The sequence below is a fragment of the Solanum pennellii genome, chromosome 8 (genome assembly GCF_001406875.1).
Source record: "Solanum pennellii chromosome 8, SPENNV200".
NCBI classification, from domain to species: domain Eukaryota; kingdom Viridiplantae; phylum Streptophyta; class Magnoliopsida; order Solanales; family Solanaceae; genus Solanum; species Solanum pennellii.
Genome location: NC_028644.1, coordinates 11053276 through 11075989, shown reverse-complemented (window position 1 = coordinate 11075989; position 22714 = coordinate 11053276).

Genomic DNA, 22714 nt, shown 5'->3' with positions numbered 1-22714 from the left:
ATATATATATATATATATATATATATATATATATATATATATATATATATATACATACATATATATATGTGTGTGTGTGTGTGTGTGTGTGTGTGTATGATGAGTATGTCCTTGAACGCAACACATGTGAAGTTAAATGATGATTATGATGTATATGCTTTATATGTTTTAGGAAGTTGGAAATGTGTACAATGAAGAGATTATGTCTAAATTAAGTATACATATATGTGAAACATGCTAGTGTGTGATCTATGATGAATGCAGTTATGAGCATGTCTAGTAATCTCTATTGTGAATAATGGTGATTATGTGAATTGTGTGGTCAAATGTACTCACGCACACACTTTGATTGTATGAATGGAGTTTATGAATGAAAATGGGGGATTGAAGGTAAGACATTCTTCTTGAGTAGAGATGACGTGTCTAGACAAATTCCTACTATTCCGTAGGAGCTCTAGCGATGAAAGGGTGGGATTTTGGGGTTAACAATCTTTGTTAGTTGAGATTAAGTGTTTAGTAGACACGTTACTATTCACAAGAGCTTTCAAAGATAGGTTGGATGTTGGATACCCTTGGTGACATGAGATGCGACATTCAAAAGTAACCTCTTCGGATAAGTACCTTTCTGTAGTTGAGAGGTTGTGCTAATTAGTTATATCTTAAGCCATAGTCAATGAATGTTCAAGACTCTATGGGTGGAGTTATTCTTAGAACCGAGCGGATTTGAAGAAGGGGTGGCTACACTTCGTCAGTAGAGATGTTGTATCGCAAAGTATCTCTTGAGATGAGTACTCCTCGTTAGTAGAGAATAAGTTACTTAGTATCAATCTCCTTATCCCTTAACTATGCGCACACGTAGGTATAACTATTTGTAATCCATGTAAAGTCTAAGAATATGACCATACCTTAGGAAAGTAGGGATGCCTCATCCGGTAGGGGTTAATATCGGGATTCCATGCCTAGAGCTTATTTTTTATGTAAGATAAAGCTTTCCCCTACAAATGAATTTAAATGAACGAAGTCATCTTAAGGGTGCAATACTTACGGTAGGTGGTGGTGTAATGATCCAAAGTAACCACTAGAAGTTATGGCACTCTTAAGTCAATACATGATGTACTTGACCTGTTGCATGTATTGTACAAGTCTTTAGACATCATTCATTGCATACATGTATGAAAAGTTGTGCAAAATAAACTTTTAAGATGAATAATATCTCAAAATATCATTCATATAAAAAGATAGAAAGTGCTAAGTCTAGAGGTACGCCAATCATAGACTCATGAATACTTGGGACACGGCCCGCTCAATCGAAATATAAAAATACTTAGTCTACTATAATACTTTGAATGAATTAGTAGAATAGATGTCGTAAGTATTGCATAATGCATAAAATAATAAGAAACAGACATTTATCACTGACATTATAACACAAAATAGAACAACCACATGTAATACAAACTTCACATGTAAGTCAGATATCACTAGATAGCATCAATAACACATATAAACATGACACTCTCCAACAAAAGGTTATTTTAAGGTTCACTTAGGTGAGTTATGAAGCGACCATCCATACAATCCCTTCACACACACCTAAGAGATCCTTTATACGACCTAATATAATATTATTCTCACTTCCTTAATCAACTTCTCCTATATAGAGTTATTCTTCATATTTCACTAGGTAATACATGAAGAGGTCATTCCTATACTCCATCCACACCTTAAGTAGGCAATACTTAAAGCTACTCTAAGTAAGTACTTATTCCTGAACGTGCTTTATAACTTAAAATATTATCTTTATCATTCCAGAAAATATACTTGTCTAGTGAAGAGCCTATTAGGTTTTATGAATACGTATTGGGATACATAGACATCTCAATCTCCATTATTGAGTAATATTGGACATGTTAGAGAATATTGGCTTAAACGGTGTTAGCCAATTTCTTTGAATTTACAAAACATAGAATACACCTTGATGTTCAAATTCCCCTATCGAAGCTTGTTTAGGAAGTGTTCTTGCAATGAAGGTGCTAGGCTAAAATTCGTAATCATTCAGCAAACCTATAGGTACGAGGAATCCAAGAGTCAAGCCTAGATACCATAACAAATAACCATTTAAAATGATCACGTTGATTAAGCAACTCCAAAGGACACAGTGAGGATCCTTGTACAAGGAGTGAACTTTCAAGAAATGCATGTTTGGGAAAGTGCACAACAACATATGTGTAGAGAGACAAGCCCAACCGATTCGGTTAGGGGGCAGGCGTGTCGGATCACACCAGGTGTGGCCGAGCTCCCTACAAAATTCTAGGTCCTAACTAACTAACTTAACTAGCTAATTAATCTAGGACTAACTAAAATAAAAAAAACTAGTGCGTTGGAAACATCCTAGTACCTAACCTAGGATGGTCCAAACGGGTTGGTTATGGTCCTAACGACTTAGTGAACTTTAGTAATTACGTAGGTCACTTAATTAATTAAATTAGGAAATTATTTAATTAATTTAATTCCTAGTCAAACCCAAGACCCTAAGTAAAACGTTCTCCTAGTTGTAGACAATTTAGGAGGGGCGTTTTAGGTAATTTAAGTGGAGGGTCTTTTGGGTAATTCTTGGGACATCTATATATATATATTAGGTCAATTTAATAAATATTTTACACGTTACAAACCATATAAAATCGATATTTATATCATCTCTCAAGAAACGGTCTCTTTTCAAAACTCTATTGAAGAAAGAAAAAGCTTAAGGAAGAAGACGAAGGTTTCGAAATTTTCAATCAGATTTCGTGCATTCTTCATCAATAAGGTATGAGTTCTTAACTCTAAGTATTCCTTTGACCAAGACTTACTTTCAATATATGTTTTCAAGAACTTCAAATACTAGAGTTTTTATTCTATAAAACAAATTTTCATCCTAACCCTAGATTTATGATTTGTAATGAAAAGAAAACGTTTTCTATATCTAAATTCGCATGAATTGTTGATTAATTGATTGATAATGTTTGAAAGTTGTGTGATACATTATCTTTCTCGATGTGAAGGATTTCAATGGGTTTTTTATAGTGTTTGATAAAGTGAAAGCGTTAGGATTAAAATTTAAGGTTTTAATGAAACCTTTTATGACCCATTTACCTTCTCTGATGGTATGAGTTGATCATTTACATTATCTTATGAGTTATTCTTGATTATTTCATTGATTATTTAACTATGTATTATTATAAATATTGCATGATGAATAAGGTTCTTGCAGACAACAGATAAGTCTTCTAAAATTGTGATTACTCTAAGATGTTTATGTTAGCCTATAAGTTGTGATGCTAGGTCATGAAAAGTATGTATGATGTTGCTATGTGAATATGCTGCCTATGAATATTTAAATTGTTAGATCATGATAAGAACAAGAATATGAAAGCTTATGATATCCCTTGTATGCTTTACACAAGGTGATTCTTTTATGTTAATCTCACAAAAAAAGGTTACAATGAAAGGACAATTCTAATCTAATCTAAAAGAGTTCATGATCATTTCATACAAGGAGATAATATCCTATGACCTATGATAAGTTTATTATGAAAAATAAATTAAAATTTATTCCAAGAAAAAGGAATTAAGCAAATCACCAATGAACTAGATATGGGAAGTGTCCCTTCCCTATGGGAAGGTAGGTTCACAATGATTCTCATGAGATTGACGCTGCAATATAATGTGGAACTATGGGTCTCTAATACATCTCCTAGTTGTTGAACTATGTTGCCACCATAGGATAATATCTAGTGGATCCACCTAGAAAGCTATGTCATGTTCGGTTCTACTTTGGCCGGTAGACAACATCTTTTTTGTGTAGGGAAGACATCGGATTCCATGTTTAGCTCACATGTTCTATGTCGGTTAATGAATATGTTCCCTCATGTATAACGAAAGACAAGTAAATAAACGTTGAATAGGGTATCTTGAAGAGTTTGGTTCGTATAACTAGTTGTATTAAACTCTACCTCGACATTGCAAAAGTTGACTCTAAGGGAAGTCCTAGAAGATTGTTCTTAAGTAATATGATGATCTGAAAGATATATGTTTATGATATATGATGTTACTGTTACATGAATGTTGCATATTATAACGAATATGTTATTAAGTTATATTGTTCTATGAAGCAACACTTTATTTATGGTCTCCTGTCTTATGTACTTGGTTATGTGGGGTTATGGTGCTTCACATGACCATTGAACTTGTAGGTTGGGGATGGGATCATTGGTAAATTTTTTGTCTGTTATGTTTATATGTTTATTGAATATGAATAGGTAAGGTCACTTTATTAGAATATGCCTTCGATTATGATCATACTTTAAGTGATTAAATCGTTACTTCCATATGATATATTGTATAGGCTTAAGTCATCGAGCGCCCCTCAGAGTTTTTCGAATAATTCACATAGACACCTCAACTAAGACTTGTACCTATTGAACACCTAAATTGTTCAAAACATGTACCTATTAGACATAAAATGCTGATATGGCAAAAAATGTGTATTGCACTTCCCTGAAGAGCGTGAAAAGACTTAAAACAGTGTATTTTTTAAAATTTTTTTACATTGCTTCTTCTTTTATTGACACTTGGCATTATAATTAACTTAAAAAATATTTTTCTTCTTTTATTTAAACTTTTTTTAAAAAAAAGAAAGCACCTATCATATTCTTCATAATTTATTTTATAGAACTTTCTCATTTTAGCTTTAACATTGGTTTTTTTTTTTTATTGAAGATAAATTAAAATCAACTATGAAGATTTTGATTTGAAATAAAGTCTTCGTATGATTTATTTTAAATCTCATAAAAATAAGGAACAAATATGAAGAAGATGAAAGAAGATAAATGATTTTTACTTATAAAAAAGTTAATCGATATTTATCTATCACAATTTTTGAAAAAAGATTTTTACTCAAATTCATATGTGTTCATTAAATTTATCAAAAATGATATCAAAAAATTTGAATGAAATAATTTTGGAGCTATCAATGTCATCGATGTAGAGTTGAAAAACCGCCAACAAAATTTTCTTTCGTCTTCACTATTAGTATTATATATATATATATATATATATATATATATATTTAAAGAAAAATAAAATTAATCTTGAAGTTATTGGAATATAATAATATTTTGTAATTTGAGAAAGAATGTGTTTTGGGGAAGAAGATGATGAAGATGAAAGGGGTTTGGCGTGGGGTGAGGTAAGGTGGGGTAGAATAGGCTGACAATTTCATTTTTTCTTTTTCTTTTTTACAAAATTAGATATTAAATATGTGTTTTTTTATAATTTTCGTGTCTCAATGCCAAATATTATTTTTTAATTAGTTATTTTGCCACGTCACCGCAAGTGTATCACACACTCTTCACGTTTTTTGATGATTATTAGAAAATATCTAATAGGAACGGTTTTTGTATAGGTAAAAGTGTTCAATTGGTACTAGTCTTAGTTGAGGTGTCTAAGTGAATTATGCAGACAACTTTAAGTGGTCGCTGATGACTTAAGCCTATTGTATATGAGTTAGTATGTTTTCTAAAGAATGATAAATGATAATTTTTCATGCATGTCCCTATGTGTTATGTGCATATACCCATACTTAGTACATGTGACGTATTAAATCCATTACTTTACATTACTACAACTGTACCTTCCGGCCATTGAAGCTTAACGATGTCAATTTGAAGACGCTTGGAACTCTTTCTCCAAGTTTTGGTAGGTCCTTATATTTGGAGATGTTATATTTCATATTCTACCTTACGTAGATTTTTAGAAGTTTTATGAATACGCTATATCCATTATGTTCTTTGGATTAATTTGATAGAAGACATTTATGGCATATTAACTATTATTGGGTATGACACTATTAGATGGTTTCTATATATGTTAGACAATATTAGAATTTCTTATGTTTTTATAAATTGTAAGTGTGAAGTCTAAGTATACTTCATTATTATATTAAGAAATTTTAATTTTCCGCAAGATTTAACTATATGATTGTGATGAATTTTAAGAAGAGGCTTGTCTGCGACCTCTGAGTTGTTCACAACGCCGGTCGGATCTCGGGTCTAGATTCTGGGTGTGACAAACTTGGTATCTGATCATGAGGTTAAATATATTTAGGGTAGATGTCTCACTAAACCACATTAACTAGTGTCTTGTTCATGCTTGTGAAGCGTGCTACAATTATGGATGAGAGTCTATGTGAGTATTAGGGAACTCCTCATTTCTTGATAATCCTATGTCGTGCCCTTAAAGTTCAGACTCTCTGTGTCATTTAGAATCTAACCCCTTTATTTTGTATATAGGCAATGAATACAAGAAGGACAGACGAGAGGAGTGTAGGAGAAGAGATTTGCGAATGCCGGAGCTACTCCCCAAGTCAATCGAAATGCTCTTCCTTTGCAAGCTGCTGCAAATGATCAAGTTCCGGTGAATCCTCCGGCAATGACGGATTGTTAGGTGAGGGCAGCCCAGTTCCAAATGTCCCAAGCCATCACCACCCAAGCTCAACCCGTCGCGACTCAAGATAACATGGAGGTTTTTCCTCAGGAAAACTAACATGCTATTACTATGGCTAGCTGTTTGACAGACTTTACGAGAGTGGATCCTCCAAAGTACTTTGGATCAAAAGTTGATGAGTACCCCCAAGATCTCCTTGATAAGGTCAATAAGATTTTGTTTGCTGTGGGGGTGAGTACTACGCAAAAGGCTGAGCTTGCTGCCTATCAACTTAAGGCTCAAACATGGTAAAATCTATTAAAGCATAGTAGGTTTTTTGAGATTGTCCTGTGTCTTGGGAGATCTTCAAAAAGGCCTTTATTGACGTATTCTCTCCAAGGGAAGAAAGGGATGCTAAGGCAGAGGAGTTCATCAACCTTCATCATGGAGGTATGAGGATTAAGGAATACTCCTTAAAGTTCATTTAGCTGTCCAAATATGGTTCTTTTTTTTGTTTCCAATGCTAGGAATGAAATGATCCGTTATGTAACGTGTGTCTCTGAAGAGCTCAAAGAATAATGTCATGCAGCCATGGTTCATGACAAGATGGATCTTTCTAGGTTAATGGTTTATGGTCAACAAGTTGAGGAAAGTCGCCTAAGGAAGAGTAATAGGGAAGCTAAGAAGGTAAAGTCTTTTAAAGGTAGTTCTTTTAAGAGTAGGATTGATTTTCAAGACACGCCTATGTTTAAGAAGAGTTTTTCAACCCAAGTTCCTTCTAATTTCTCCATGTATATCAATGATAGAGGTTCTAGTCCTAATCATCAAGAGAAGAAAAATGCTGATCCACCAAAAGAGAGACCAACTTTAGGTAAGTGTGGTAATAAACATCTAGGTGAATGTCTTGTTTTGACTAATTCTAACAACCCTAAAAATGATTACGCTAAATAATGCTTAATGTTTCTAGAATGCTTACGATTAGACCTGGTTCACATGGATTGATGCGTGAAGAACAAGACCTCTGAACCCTTGTGACAGCCAAGACAAATAACTTGGGGAGTTAGTTGATCTAGGAAAGGTTGGGTCCAGCCATGTAGAGCTCCCGAATATGATGATTTATTCAATTTATTCTTTACCGGATTAAAAAAGGGGAAATCTTAAGTTTGGAGGGTCTAGGGGTAAAATGGTCTTTTTTTAGGCTAAGGGTAGTATCTTAATAACACTTAATATATAATTTATTTAATATGGTAGAGGGGTTTTTAGGGAGAGAGGGCTGAAAATTTACACTTGAGTGAAGTCTTGCTCCACCCCGGTTCGAACGTCGGTGGAAGCAATGATTTAAATTGTTTTATTTAAATTGGTAATTAATTTAATTAATTCATATTTTTGCTGATTTAAAGTAAAAGGGAAATCAGATTTTTCCCATTTAACTAAACCTTATTTGACTAAGTCCTAAACTAAACTCCTAACCCTAAGAAAACTATCCTTACTAACGTCTATCATGTTCTCTCTGCCTAAATAGCTACAAGAAAAGAAAATTGACCAATGTTCTTCACACTTGAAGAAGTCACGCGAAAATATAAGAAAACAAATGCTAATCAAACACGTTAGGCAAAAAGGATGTTCTTCCGTCGAATATGGTGTTGAACTTTCTGTTTGGATGTGTGTTTGGCGGAGTTTTTAGTGCACCAAGTTGAGGTTTGAACGTCAAAAATGTATGGGTTCTCTTCTCTCTTGGTCCCTTTCCCAAGAGACCCCTTAAGGTGCAGAGAAATCTATTCCGAAAACTAGGGTTGTTCTCCATTGCATGTCCTTGTCACTAGCTCCCATTGAATCATAGGTTGGATATGTTTGCTGGTGAAAATTAGGGATGCAATGTGTTTTCGTAATGATTATGTTTATGTGTGTATGTTCAGAATTATGTGAATATTGAGCATGTTGTCCGAAACTAAGTGAAAAATGATGTGCGTAAAATGTGTAGACGTGATATACACTCATGCATTTAAGTTTGAAAAATGACATGCTTATGGTCTTATTTCATGTGCAAAAACTTGCTTTAATTGTGATGTTCAGAAGTTATGTAAATGTTCTGATATGAGTGCAAATTAATAGTTATACGAATCCATGAAAATGCACCTAAAGAACTCAAGTGTGTAAACATTTAATTTGAAAGAGGTGAGAAACTAGGCTGCAAAAATTTCCAATATCTTGTTGATGAGTTTCGGCCAAGATAAGGGGATTATCATGCTATGCAAAAATGAATTAGAATTTGTGAGGCCACTGAGAATCGAACCCATGATGTCACCATGTTAAAAATCATTGAATTAATGTGAGAAAAAGAGAATGTGTCATGTGGGACTCGAACCTATGTGCCTTGATCCGAAAATGAAATAAAAAAAATACGAAATGAGAGGAGTAGAATTCGAACCCACCACCTCTCAATCGATTTAAAAAGGAATTAAAAAAATAAAAATAAAAGTTTGAGGAGTGTGGGAATCGAACCCACGACCTCTACGAAGAACCAATGACAATTAAGGAGAAAAAAATTAATGTGTGATTGTGGGGGTTCGAACCGACACCCCCTCCGCCAAATGGAGAGAATTTAAAGAGAAGTAAATAAAAAGAAAATGAGGTTGTGGGGTTTCGATCCCAAATCCTATCAGTCCCAATGAGAAAAATTTGAAGAGAGAAATTTTCGAAAAAAATAAAAATGGAGGCGTTGGGGCTCGACCTTGGGTCCCCAAGCTGTGTGAATTAAACCAAAACAAATAAAAATGTAAGTGTTATACAAGGACTTTTAAATCAGGTTCCCTTGCCCAAATTTCCTATTGATACATAAGTCAAAGGTGAATAAATTCTCAAATAATGCTGCCTAATTAGATCGAAATCAATGATTTTGGCATACATACAAGATGCACATAATCTTAGGAACATATCAATCACTTAAAAGAACTATGAATAAAGTCTCATGGCTTGTATTTATAGACCAATAAATCTACCATACGTTTAGAAGTAAGTGAACCAAAGATGTATATAATGAAATGATGAAACCCTAGAAAGATTAAGTAATAGTGTGAAACACACTAAACGTCCAAGTACGTTAGCATATTATGAAATGAAAAATAAAATTATGAAATCATAGGATGGTTAAGTAAAAGTGTGAAACACATTAAATGGCCAAGTGCGTTGGCATATGATGAAATGAACATTAATGTAATAAGGGGTGAGTAATCATGAAGAGCAAATGTGCTAAAGTTAATGAATGTGGTGACAACATGATAAAAGGCTAATGTAAAATATGAATGAAATCTCAAATGAGCCTAAGTGAATGTTACCAAATGTACTCACCTATTAGAGTGTGAAGTTAATGAAGACACCAGCCTCTATGAACAAACTAATGAAAGTATAGAGATTAATATACACTTAATACTAATGAAAGTATGGATATGAATATACACTTAATATGAATGAAAGTATGGAGATTAATATACACTTAATACTAATTATGATATGAGAAATCAATTATTGAGCTATGATGTCCTCATACAAGAAGCTAGCTTCCATGACGTATGAGGTTAATGTAATGAATCTTTATAATGAGCACCGATAGACTAGCTATAAGTGGTGATGCCTTCTTCCGTGAAGGGCGGAGGTTCACGTATCTCTCATTAGATGAGGCTTTTCGGCATGACGAGCATGGGTCTCCTTATATCTTCTATTCTTCAAACCTATACTGCCAATATAGGGATATGGCGGGGTTCAATTCCCATGTACGCTAGCATGTTTAAGGTCACTTTGGCCGGTGATTCCACCTCATTTTGGTGTGGGGGAGACACTGGATTTGATGATGCTCACATGATCTATGTCGGTTAAAGTTAAAGTTCCCCATGAATAATGAGGCCAACCTCAAATGTACACAATGAAATGAATGATACCAAAGGTGTAAGGATAGGATAATGAAGAGGTGAACTAGGCCTAAGTAATGACACTAGGTCATTCTTGATCATTGCATAGCGAACAAGATAAAAGTCTTAAACTACGTCTTAGGTATAGGTGGTGTTCACACTAGCCTATGATCGAAATGAAGTGAAGTACGTATAAATGAATGAAGCAGACTCTATATTTGCTAAACAAGGCTCCCTAGTTGTGTTCGCTCTTGTTGAGACCTTATTTTGGAAGTCTTAGTGTCAAGTCCATGATTCCGAGGTCTCATGGTATAAGAATGAATGATATGAAAGATGTTATGTGATATATGATAAATAATATGTGCTATGTGTAAGATGTTATGTGTTGTGTGCAATATGTTAAGTATGATGATGCATGTTACTCTCATGGAATGACTTTTCTAATCCAAATTTGGAAAGCTCACGAACTTTCAAAATCCTATTTTGGCCGGTGCACTAACTTGACTTTCCATAATCATGTGGCTAGGAAATAGTTGTTCTTACTCATGCATGTCCTTGGTGTGTGGTTGCATATACCCAGACGTAGTACAAATTTGTACTAAGCCGATACAATTCGAAAATTTCAGGTGCAGGCACAGGTGGACGTTAGAGCTTATTGGTTGACGTTTTAGATATCAAGACGTTGAGCTTTTATCCGTACTTTGTAGGAGTTCATGCTTTTGAGGATGTCTACTATTATTATCTAGCTTAGATGTAGGCTATATTTAGTGTAGCATGTTCCACTAGTGTTTCCTTCCACTTTTGTTTAGACTTTGTATTGGTGTCGTTTTTGCAAAAACACGTTTAATAAAATTATCATCTGATTCTTTCATTTGATTATCTCTTTATAAGATAGTTGATTTGTGAACGCATATGATGTTGAGTAGTATGTATAAATGTATGTTAAGAAAAAAAAGTTTCAAATTTTCCGCTATCATTAACCTAGATAAAGTAAGAACGACATACGAAGGCTCGTATGCGACCTCTGAGAGGTCATCGACACCAGGATCGTCTAGGGTGTATATTCTGGTCGTGACAAAGGTTGTATCAGAGTACTAGGTTAAATTCCAAAGATAATAAGCTCACATCAACCACATCGAGTTGTTTCTAAGTAATGGTAGTGAAGTGCACCACTATCCTTGATTAGAGACTGCATGATGCCTAAGAAAATTTCTTTTCTTCTGATCTGATTGTGCATTTCCTAATGCCTGATTTTCTCGGTGTTATGAGAGTGTCTAACATCAATCCTTGTTTTTTTCATGGAATGAATACTACGAGAACAATTGGTGAAAGGAGAGGAGGAGTAGCTGATGGGGGTAATAAGGTTCCACCCATGGCTTCAGCTGAAGGAGTGGCTATGCCGGTTAACCCTGCTGGGTTGACTAATGCTGAGGTGAGGGCATCTCAGGGCCAGATCACACATACCATCACTATGTAGGCCCAAGCCGTGACTGACCAGGTCAACTAGCAAAATGTTTAGAGGGAGAACCCACCGGTCATAGTATGGCTGACAGGCTGAGAGACTTTACGAGGATGAACCCTCCTATTTTCAAAGGGTCAAAGACTTTGGAGGATCATCAAGAGTTTGTGTATAAGGATCATAAGATTTTGGTGTCTATGGGGGCCACAGATATTGAGAATGTTGAGTTGGCTTCCTATCAACTCAAGGATGTTGCATAGACTTGGTGCAAGATGTGGAAAGATAGTCGAGTTTTGGGCGGAGTTCCGGTCACTTGGAAGCTGTTTAAGACAACCTTTTTTGAGAGATACTTTCCCGGAGAGATTAGGGAGATCAAGGTTGAGGAGTTTATCAACATTATGCACTGATCCATGGCAGTCACCGAGTATTACCTTAAGTTTTTTAAACTATCAAGGTATGCTACTTCCCTTGTATCTAATCGTAGGGATGAGATGAGCAGGTTCCTCATAGGAAACAATGGAGATTTGGAAGAGGAGTGTCGGTCTGTGATGCTCTATGATAACATGGACCTCTCAAGGTTTCTGGTGCATGTCCAGCAGGTAGAGGACAACCGAAAGAATAGAGGTGTTCGTGACGCTAGGAGGACTAAGCCTCATCATCAGGCAGGTCCTAGCAATAGCAAAAAGAAGAATAAGTTTGGTGTTCGTGCGCAGCCCAGATTTAAAAAGGGGCAAAAGAGTTTAGGGAACTCTAACATTCACAAGAGTACATCACCTAGAGGAGGCATACCCGATCACAAGAATGGCAATTGAGATGAGATGCAGCTTCCTAGAAATGAATGTGCTATGTGTTGTCATGATCACAGTGGAGAGTGCAGACAGGGCAGTTATACCTGCTTCGGTTGCGGTAAAAGCGGGCACATGGTTAAGCACTACCCACAGATATGACGTTAGGCTGGAGGTAATGCTCAGCCTAGGCCTAATCGAGATGATTCATCAGCAGCCGAGTCTCCTGAAAGGAACAGGTTCTATGCCCTTAAGTGCAGGGAGGAGCAGGAGAAGTCCGCTGATGTTGTCACAGGTATACTGCAAGTATTCTCAACTTTTTTTTATGCATTTGTTGATCTAGGGTCTACAGTTTCCTTTGTAACTCCTTTTCTTACTCTAACTTTTGAGATATTGACTGAAGTTCTGCAAGAACGTATAGTGGTTAGTACAACTTTAGGAGAAAATGTAAGAATTGATAGAGTATACAAGAATTGCCCAATAGTTGTATGTGGTAAGACTATGTGTATCATACATGGTTGAGTTACCTATGCATGATTTTGATGTTATTCTTGGTATGGATTTGCTTCATTGTTTTTATGCTTGTATATATTGTCGTAGTAGGGTTGTAAGATTTTGTTTCCCTAACGAAGAAGAGCTAGTCTGGAAGGGGTACAACTCGAGTCATCCTAATCCCTTGATTTTGAACCATATGGACAATAAAATAATGTCCAAGGGGTTATTATGTCATCTTGTGAGTGTGAATGATTTAGATCAGGAATTTCTTTCCATACACTCAGTGCTTGTAGTAAATGAGTTCCAAGATGTATTTCCTGATGATTTACCTAATGTTCGCCCCCCTCGAGAAATTGACTTTGGTATTGACTTAGAACCCGATACTAAACCATTTTCAATTTCAATTTCTCCTTACATAATGGTTCCAGCTCAACTCAAAGAGTTAAAGTTGCAATTAAAAGATCTCACTGATAAGGGTTTCATTTAGCCGAGCATATCCCCTTGGTGTGCTCCAATGTTGTTTGTGAAAAAGAAAGATAGAACCCTTGTAATGTGTATTTATTATCGACAGCTCAACAAAGTCACTATGAAGAATAAGTATCAACTTTCCCGAATAAATAACTTCTTCGACCAACTCCAAGGGTCTAGTTTCATCTCAAAGATAGATCTTTGTTCTGGGTACCATCAACTCAGGGTTAGGGATGGAGATACCCCAAAGACAACCTTTTGTACCCGTTATGGTAATTATGAGTTCCTAGTATGTCATTTGGTCTCACGAATAAACCCGTTGCATTTATGGCTCTCATGAAAAGGGTCTTCCGTGTGTACCTTGACTCCTTTGTCATAGTATTCATTTATGACATTCTCATCTACTCTATGATCAAGGAAGAGCATGAACAACATTTGTAACTAACCTTTCAGGTACTTAGACAACACCAGTTGTATGCCAAATTCAGCAAGTGTGAATTCTAGCATAGATCAGTCATGGGTCATATTGTGCTCGTCAAAGGTGTAGAGGTAGATCCAAGGATGACTAAAGATGTTAAGAACTGAACAAAACCTCTTACACCCAAATATATTAAAGCTTCTTGGGATAGGCTGGTTATTATCGAAGGTTCGTGGAGGGTTTTTCTTCAAAAGCAACCTCACTGACACCTTTGACTAAGAAGAAGTCCATGTTTGAATGGACAGAAGCTTGTTAAAAGAGTTTCCAGGAGATAAAGGATAGACTAACTTCAACCCCAGTGCTTACTATGCCTAAGTGTGGTGAGATTTACACTATGTATTGTGATGCATCTAGGGTTTGTTTGGGTTGTGTTATTATAGAGGGTGGCATGGTGATATCTTATGGGTCCAGACAACTCAAAGTTCATGAAAATAATTATCCCACTCATGACCTTGAGTTCGTAGATGTGGTGTTTGAACATAAGTTGTGGAGGCACTACATGTATAGGGTGCACGTGGATGTGTTCATAGACCACAAGAGTGTCCCAAACGTGTTCACTCAGAGGGAGTTGAATTTACGTTAATGGAGATTGTTGGAGCTGTTGAAGGACTACGATATGAATGTTCACTACCATCCAGGTAAGGCTAATGTTGTAGATGATGCTTTGAGTAGGATGAGCATGAAACCCCACGTTCAGGTAAGAAGAAGGAGTTGGTGAAAGATATAAATAGACTATCTAGACTGGGTGTGTGGTTAGTTGACTCTACTAATTGGGGTGTTTTGTTTCGTCCTTCTTCTGAATAATCCTTAGTAGTTGAACTCAAGGAGGGTCATCATTTTGATCCTGTGTTGATGGAGCTGAAGGACTCAGTGTTGGTTAAGATGAATGAGTCATTTGATTTGGGAGATGACGGCATACTTAGGTTCCAGGATAGGCTATGTGTACCAGATGTGGATGATTTGCGGACTAGGATCATTGTAGAGGCCCTTGGTTCCAAATATTCCATATATCCATGTTCCACCAAGATGTATTATGATCTTAAGCAGATCTATTGGTGGGATGGAATGAAGAAGGACAATGCAGTATATGTGGCCAAATGTCCAAATTTTAACACGTTAAGGCAGAACATTTTAAGCCTGGCGGTCTTACACATATGATCGATGTTCCGACATGGAAGTGAGAGGCCACTAATATGGACTTCGTGGTTTGTCTTCCGAAGACTAGGAGACAGCATGACTCCATATGGGTTATTGTGGACAGGATTACTAAGTATGCCCACTTTATCCCTGTGAATTCTACTTACAAAGCTGAGGATTATGAAAGACTCTACACTGATGAGATTGTGAGATGGCATGGGATTCCTTTGTCTATCATTTCAGACAGATGAGCTCAATCCACTTCACATTTCTCGAGATCCTTCCACAAGAGCTCAGGCATACAGGTGAAGCTTGTAAATGCCTTTAATCCTCAGACTGGTTGGCTGGCAAAGCGCACCATTTAGATATTGGAGAATATGTTGAGGGCATGTGTGATTGACTTCAAGAGTTTTTGGGACGACCATCTGCCTTTTATAGAGTTCTCATATAATAATATCTATCACTCCAGCATTGAGATGGCACCATTCGAGGCATTGTATTGTAGGAGATGTAGGTCTCAAGTTGGGATGTTCGAGGTTGGACAGTCGTCCATCTTGATTCCACAGATCATTCATGAGGCCTTAGTGAAGGTCAGGGTGATTAGGGACAGGTTGGCTACTTCTTAACTTCAGCATAAGTCTTATACAAACATCCGAAAATGACCCTTAGAGTTTGATGTTGGTGACAAGGTCTATTTCAAGATATCACCTATGAAGAGGGTGTTGAAATTTGGCGGGAAAGGGAAGTTGAGTCTGAGGTATGTTGGTCCATATGAGTTCCTACAGCGTGTGGATGAGGTGGCCTATGAGTTGGCTTGCCTGAGAAGCTAGCTTCTGCTCATCTAGTCTTTTATATCTCTATGTTGAAGAAGTGCCTATGTGATCTGTCATCGATTCTACATGTTGAATGATTAGGGGTTGATGAAGATTTATCCTATGATAAGGTACATGTAGAGATTTTACACAAACAGGTCAAGCAGCTGAGGAACAAAGAGATCTTCATAGTGAAATTATTTTGGAGGAATCATCTTGTTAAGGGTAATACGTGGGAGGCCAAGGACGATTTGAGATCCCTCTACCCTCATCTTTTCAGCCCTTGAGGTTAGACTTCCTATTATTAAGTTTAAGTTTCCTTATCTCTCCATTCTTTGTTGCTATTGCTTGCTTATATATAGTATCTATGTTATTTTTTGACTAGCATTACGCTAGAGAATTACTAGTGTCATTTGGGGACGAATATTCCAATGGGGCGGATAATGTTACAACCGTAAAAATGGTTATGCTTAATAATGTTTAATGTTTCTAGAATGCCTACGATTAGACGGGGTTCACATGGATTGATGCGCGTAGAACTAGACCTCTAAACTCTTGTGACAGCTAAGCCAACAAACCGGGGGAGTTAGTTGAGCTAGGAAACATTGAGTCCAGCCATGTATGGATCTCGAATATAAAAATTTACCCGTATGAGTTTTTACCGGATTTAAAAAGGGGAAATCTTAAGTTTAGAGGGTCTAGGGGTAAAATGGTTTTTTTCCAGGCTAAGAGTAGTATCATAATTATCCTAAATATATAATTACTTATTCAATTAATAAGGTGGAGCGGTATTTTTTAGAGAGAGGGCCAAAAATTTACTCTTAGAGCAAAGTCTTAATCCACCCGGGTTCGAACCTAGGTGGAAGCAATGATTTAAATTGTTTTTTAATAAATTTGTAATTAATTTAATGAATTAATGTGTATGGTATGATTTAAAAGAAAAGGGACTTAAGAGTTTTACCATTTAACTAAACATTATTTTACTATGTGCTAAACTAAACTCCTACTCCTAAGAAAACAATCCTTACTAACGTCTATCTCTAAATAAATGATCATTCTCTCTTATCTTTCACGTTCTCTCTTCCTAAACAACTACAAGAACAGAAAATTGACCAAAGTTCTTCACACTTGATGAACTCAAGCGAAAATATATGACAACGCTAATCAATCACGTTATGCAAAAAGGGAAGTTGTTCCGTCGAATTTGGTGTTGAGCTTTCTGTTTGGAAGTGTGTTTGGAAAAGACTTTTGGGCAGCAACTCAAGGTTTAAATGTTAAAAAGTTATGGGTTCTCTTCTCTCTTGGTCCCTTTCCCAAGAGACCCCTTAAGGTTCAGACGAATCTATTACGAAAATTAAGGGTGTTCCCCGTTGGATGTCCTTGTCACTAGCTCCCATGGAATCATAGATTGGGTATGTTTGTTGCTAGAAATTTGGGATGTAGTATGTTTTCGTGATGATTATGTTTATGTGTGTATGTTCGGAATTATGTGAATATTGAGCATGTTTTCCGAAATTAAGTAAAAAATGATGTGTGTGCAATGTGTAGCCGTGATATACACTCTTGGATTCAAGTTCGAAAAATGACATGTTTATGGTCGTATTTCATGTGCACAAACATCCTTAAATTAAGATGTTCATAAGTGATGTAAAAATGCTGATTTGAGTGAAAACTAATAGTCAAATGAATCCATGAAAATGCGCCTAAAGAACTCACTAAAAATTAATTAAAGTGTCTAAACATTTAATGTGAAATAGGTGAAAAACTAGGCTGCAAAAATTTCCAGTATCTTGTTGATGAGTTTTAGCCAAGCTAAAGGGATTATCATGCTAAGTAATAATGAATTAAAATATGTGATGCCACTGAGAATCTAACACGTGACATGACCATGTTAAAAATCATTGAATTAATGTGAGAAAAAGTGAATGTGGCATGTGTGATTCGAACACATGTGCCTTGATCCAAAAATGAAATAAAAAAATAAGAAATGAGAAGATTCGGATTCGAACCCATCACCTCTCATTTATATGTAAGGAGGAATAAAAAAAGAAACTAAAAGGTTGAGGCGTGTGGGAATCAAACCCACGACCTCTAGGAAGAACCATGGAAAATTAAGGAGAAAAAAATTAAGGTGGGGCTGTGGGGGTTCGTACCCACACCCCCTCGCCAAAAGGAGAGAAATTAAAAAGAAGGAAATAAAAAGAGAATGAGGTTGTGGGGGATCGATTCCACATCCTCTCATTCCCAATGAGCGAAATTTGAAAAGAGAAATTTTGGGGAAAAATAAAATGGAAGCGTTGGTGCTCGATCTTGTGTCCCCAAGCCGTGTGGATTAAACTAAAATAATGAAAAACGTAAGTGTTGTAAAAGGGATTTGAATTCGGGTTCCCTTGACCAAATTCCGTATTGATACATAAGTCAAACGTGAATAAATGTTCAAAAAATGCTTCCTACATAGATCGAAATCAATGATCTTTACTTACATACAAGATGCATAAGTCTTGTACCACCTAATCATCGAAACATATCAATCACATAAACGAAGTATGAATGAAGCCTCATGGGTTATATGTATAGATCCATAAATCTAGAATACGTTTAAAAGTAATCGAACCTAAGATGTATGTAATGAAATGATAAAACCCTAGAAGGGTTAAGTAAGAGTGTGAAACACACTACATGGCCAAGTACGTTGGCATGTGATGAAATTAACAATGAAATGATGAAACCCTGGGAGGGATAAGTAAGAGTGTGAAAAACAATAAATGGCCAAGTACATTGGCATATGATTAAATGAACATTCACATAAGAAGGGGTGAGTAATTATGAAGAGAAAATGTGCTAAAGTTAATGAATGTGGTGACACATTATAAGAGGCTAATGGAGAAGATGGAAGCAATCTCAAATGAGCCTAACTGAATGTTACCAAAACGTACTCACCTATGAGAGTGTAAAGTTAATGAAGAGACCAGTCTCTATGAATACTCTAATGAAAGTATGTAGATTACTATACACTTAATACTAATGATGAGATGAGAAATCATCTATTTAGCTATGATGTCATCATAACAGAAACAAACTCCCATGATATATAAGTTGAACGTAATGGAACTTTATACTAAGCATGGATAGACCAGCTCTGAGCACCAGGTATAGGTCTTTTTTTATATATCCTAGTCTTCGACCCTATACTGCCAATATAGGGCTCTGGTGGGTTTCAATTCCCATGTATGATAGCATGTTTTGGGTCACTTTGGCTAGTGACTCCACCTCTTTCAGTGTGGGGGAGACACTGGATTTCATGATGTTCTCACGTTCTATGCCAGTTAACGTTAAAGATCCCCATGAATGAATCAGGCCAGCCTCAAATGATGTAAACAATTAAATGTGTGATACCTAAGGTGTTAGGATAGGATAATCAAGAGGTGATGTAGACCTAAGGAATGACACTAGGTCATTCTTGAAAATTGCACAACGAACTCGGTGAAAGTCTTAAACTACATCCTAGGTAAAATTGGTGTTCACATTGGCCTATGAACGATATGAAGTGAAGTATGTATGAAAGAATGAAGCAGACTCTGTGTTTGCTAATGAAGTCTCCGTAGTTGAGGTCCCATACATTGAGAACTCATTTTGCGAAGTCTTAATGTCAAGTCCATGATTCAAAGGTCTCATGGTATATGAATGAATTGTATGGAAGATCTAATGTGCTAGATGCAAAATGATATGTGCTATGTGTAAGTTGTTATGTGCTGTGTGAAATATGATAAGTCTGATGATGCATGTTACTCTCATGGAATGAATTTTCAAATCCATATTTTAAAAGCTCACTAACTTTCCTATTCCTATTTTGGCAAGTCTACTGACTTGACTTTCCATAATCATGTTGTTAGGAAAAATTTATTCTTACTCATGCATGTCCGTGGTCTGTGATTGCATATACCTATACTCAGTAAAAGTGCGTACTAACCCATACAATTCTACAATTTTAGGTGTAGGCACAGGAGGACGCTAGAACTTAAAGGTTAACGTTGCAGCTATCCGGACGTGGAGCTTTCAACCGAACTTGGTAGGCTTTCATGCTTTTAAGGATGTTTACCATTATTATCTAGATTATATGTAGGGAATACTACTGGATCATGTTATAATAGTCTTTCGTTCCACTTTTATTCTAACTTTGTATTTGTGCCGTTTTCGCAAAAATACGTTTAGTAAAATTATGATCTGATTCTTTTATTTGACTATCTCTTTATTATATTGTTGATTTGAGAACGCGTGTAATGTTAACTAGTAAGCATAAATGTATGTTAAGAAACAAAATGTTTTAAATTTTCCTCTAAAATTAACCTAGATGAAGTAAGAATGACATATGCAGGCTTCTCTGTGACCTTTGAGAGGTCAACAACGCCGGTCTCGTCTAGGGTCTATATTCCGATCGTGACACTAATATTTTCTATGGTTGTTTCAAATATGTCCATATGGTGAGATATTGTCCTACTGTGAGAAGTCAAGGTAAGGGTAATATTCAAGCTCAATCAAGCGGTCGTAATTCTGAAGTTCCAAAAAGGAACCATTTCAATGCACTTAAGGCTAAGGGTTAACAAGAAAGCTCTCCCGATATTGTGACGGGTGTGTTACAATTTTCTCTGTTAATGTTTATGTTTTGCTTTACCTAGGTGCTACTATTTCTTTTATTACACCTTTGGTATCTAGGAAGTTTAATGTACTTCCTGATGTTTTGATTGATCCCTTTTCGGGTTGTACCCCAATGAGTGGAAAATGGGGAAGTTTTATGCCAAGGGGTCAAATTATTTTTTGTTTCAAGGCTTTTAAGATGATATACAAGGGTTGTATAAACCAAGTAGTAACCTTTCAAACATATTGAAATTACGAAAACCGAATGTAGGGTTATTCCCAATGATATTGCCGAATGTTAATCTTTCAAGTTCTCCCTATTTCCTATTTAGTAGTAAGTATAATGGAAAGTAAGAAAGAAAGAAGAAGAAATGTAAGTTCAAAGTGAACTAAGTAAGCAAAGCATGAGAATGCCAAATCCTTAGTATTTTTTAAGAAAGAAGTTTTAATAGTTATTGGTTCATGCCAATATTGGAGTATGAATATATGACCCAAAAACTATATATTATGCAAATAATCAAAGAATTGGGCATAGCCAATAAAGATTGGATTATAAAGACTTCATGCCCAATTTATCAAGAATGGAAAATTTAACTTGTTTACTAAATCGATGAATATTTAATTTTCGTAAAAGATAGTACCAACTAGAGTTTTAAGAAGATGTTTTCAAACTCTATTTTTGAACTTATATGAAACTTGTATGAATATGTTTTCTTAGATTTTGTTGTTTTGTTGTTATCTTCAGAAGATTGATAGTATGGTAACTCTTTGATGCATTTTGAGCTTACATATGATTGAGAATAAAATTCTTCACTATGTGTTATGAATTTGTAGCTCTTTTCTGTTTGTGCTTCATAATTGAGTGATAAGTTTAATGATATGTTATGTGCTGGTTGTGCTGCTAATATTGAGTCTTTATCCTACCCTCCAAAAGATTTTAGTGTCATCCAGGGATCAATGTTCCTAAGGGGGGATAATGTAACATTCCTGAAAATGTACTTGTCAAGTGAAGAGCCTGTTAGGTTTTAAGAATAGGTATTTGGATACATAGGCATCCCAATGCCCATTATTGAGTAATATTGGGCATATTAGAGAATATTGGCTAAAAGGGTGTTAGCAAACTTCTATGAATTAACAAAACTTAGAATACAGCTTGATGTTCAAATGCCCTAATTTAAGCTTGTTTAGTAAGTGTAACTAGAATAAACACCCTAGGCTAAAATTCATATGAATCTGCAAACACATTAGATACGAGGCATCCAAGTGTAAAGCTTAGATAGAATAGCACATAACTAGTTAAAATGATAATGTAGATTAAGCAGTGCCCAACACATAGTGAGGATCCTTGGACAAGGAGTGAACTTTCCAGAATTACAATGTTAGGAAAGTGCACAGCAACACATGTGCAAGCACATGTGTAACCGGCCGAGAGACAAGCCCAACCAATTCGGTTAGGGCGATTAGGGGACATGCGTGTCAAATTAAACTAGGTGGGACCGAGCTCCGTAAATAATTCTAGGTCCTAACTAACTAATCTAACTAGCTAATTAACCTAGAAAAAAATAAAATAAATCAACTAGTAAGCCTGAAATCCTAAGACCTAATTGGGTGACACTAACCGAATAACTAACTAAAGAAACATCCTAGTACCTAACATAGGATAGTCCAAAGGGGTTGGTTATGGTCCTAAAGACTTAGGGGTACTTTATTATTTATAGTAGGTAACTTAATTAATTAAATTAGAAACTTAATTAATTAATTTAATTTCTAGTAAAAACCCGAGACCCTAAGTCAAATGTTCTCCTAGTTGTAGTCATTTTAGGAGGGGCATTTTAGGTAATTTAAATGGAGTGCCTTTGTAATTATTGGGACATCTATATATTGATATTAGGTCATTTTTAAACTACTTTTACACGCCCCAAAATAGATCAAAACGAAATTTCTCTCATCTCTCAAGAAATGATTTTTTTTCCAAACTCCATTGAAGAATAAAAAAAGCTTAATGAAGAAACTAATGTTTCGAAGTTTCAAATAAGATTTCGTGGATTCTTTATCTATAAGGTATGTGTTTTTCT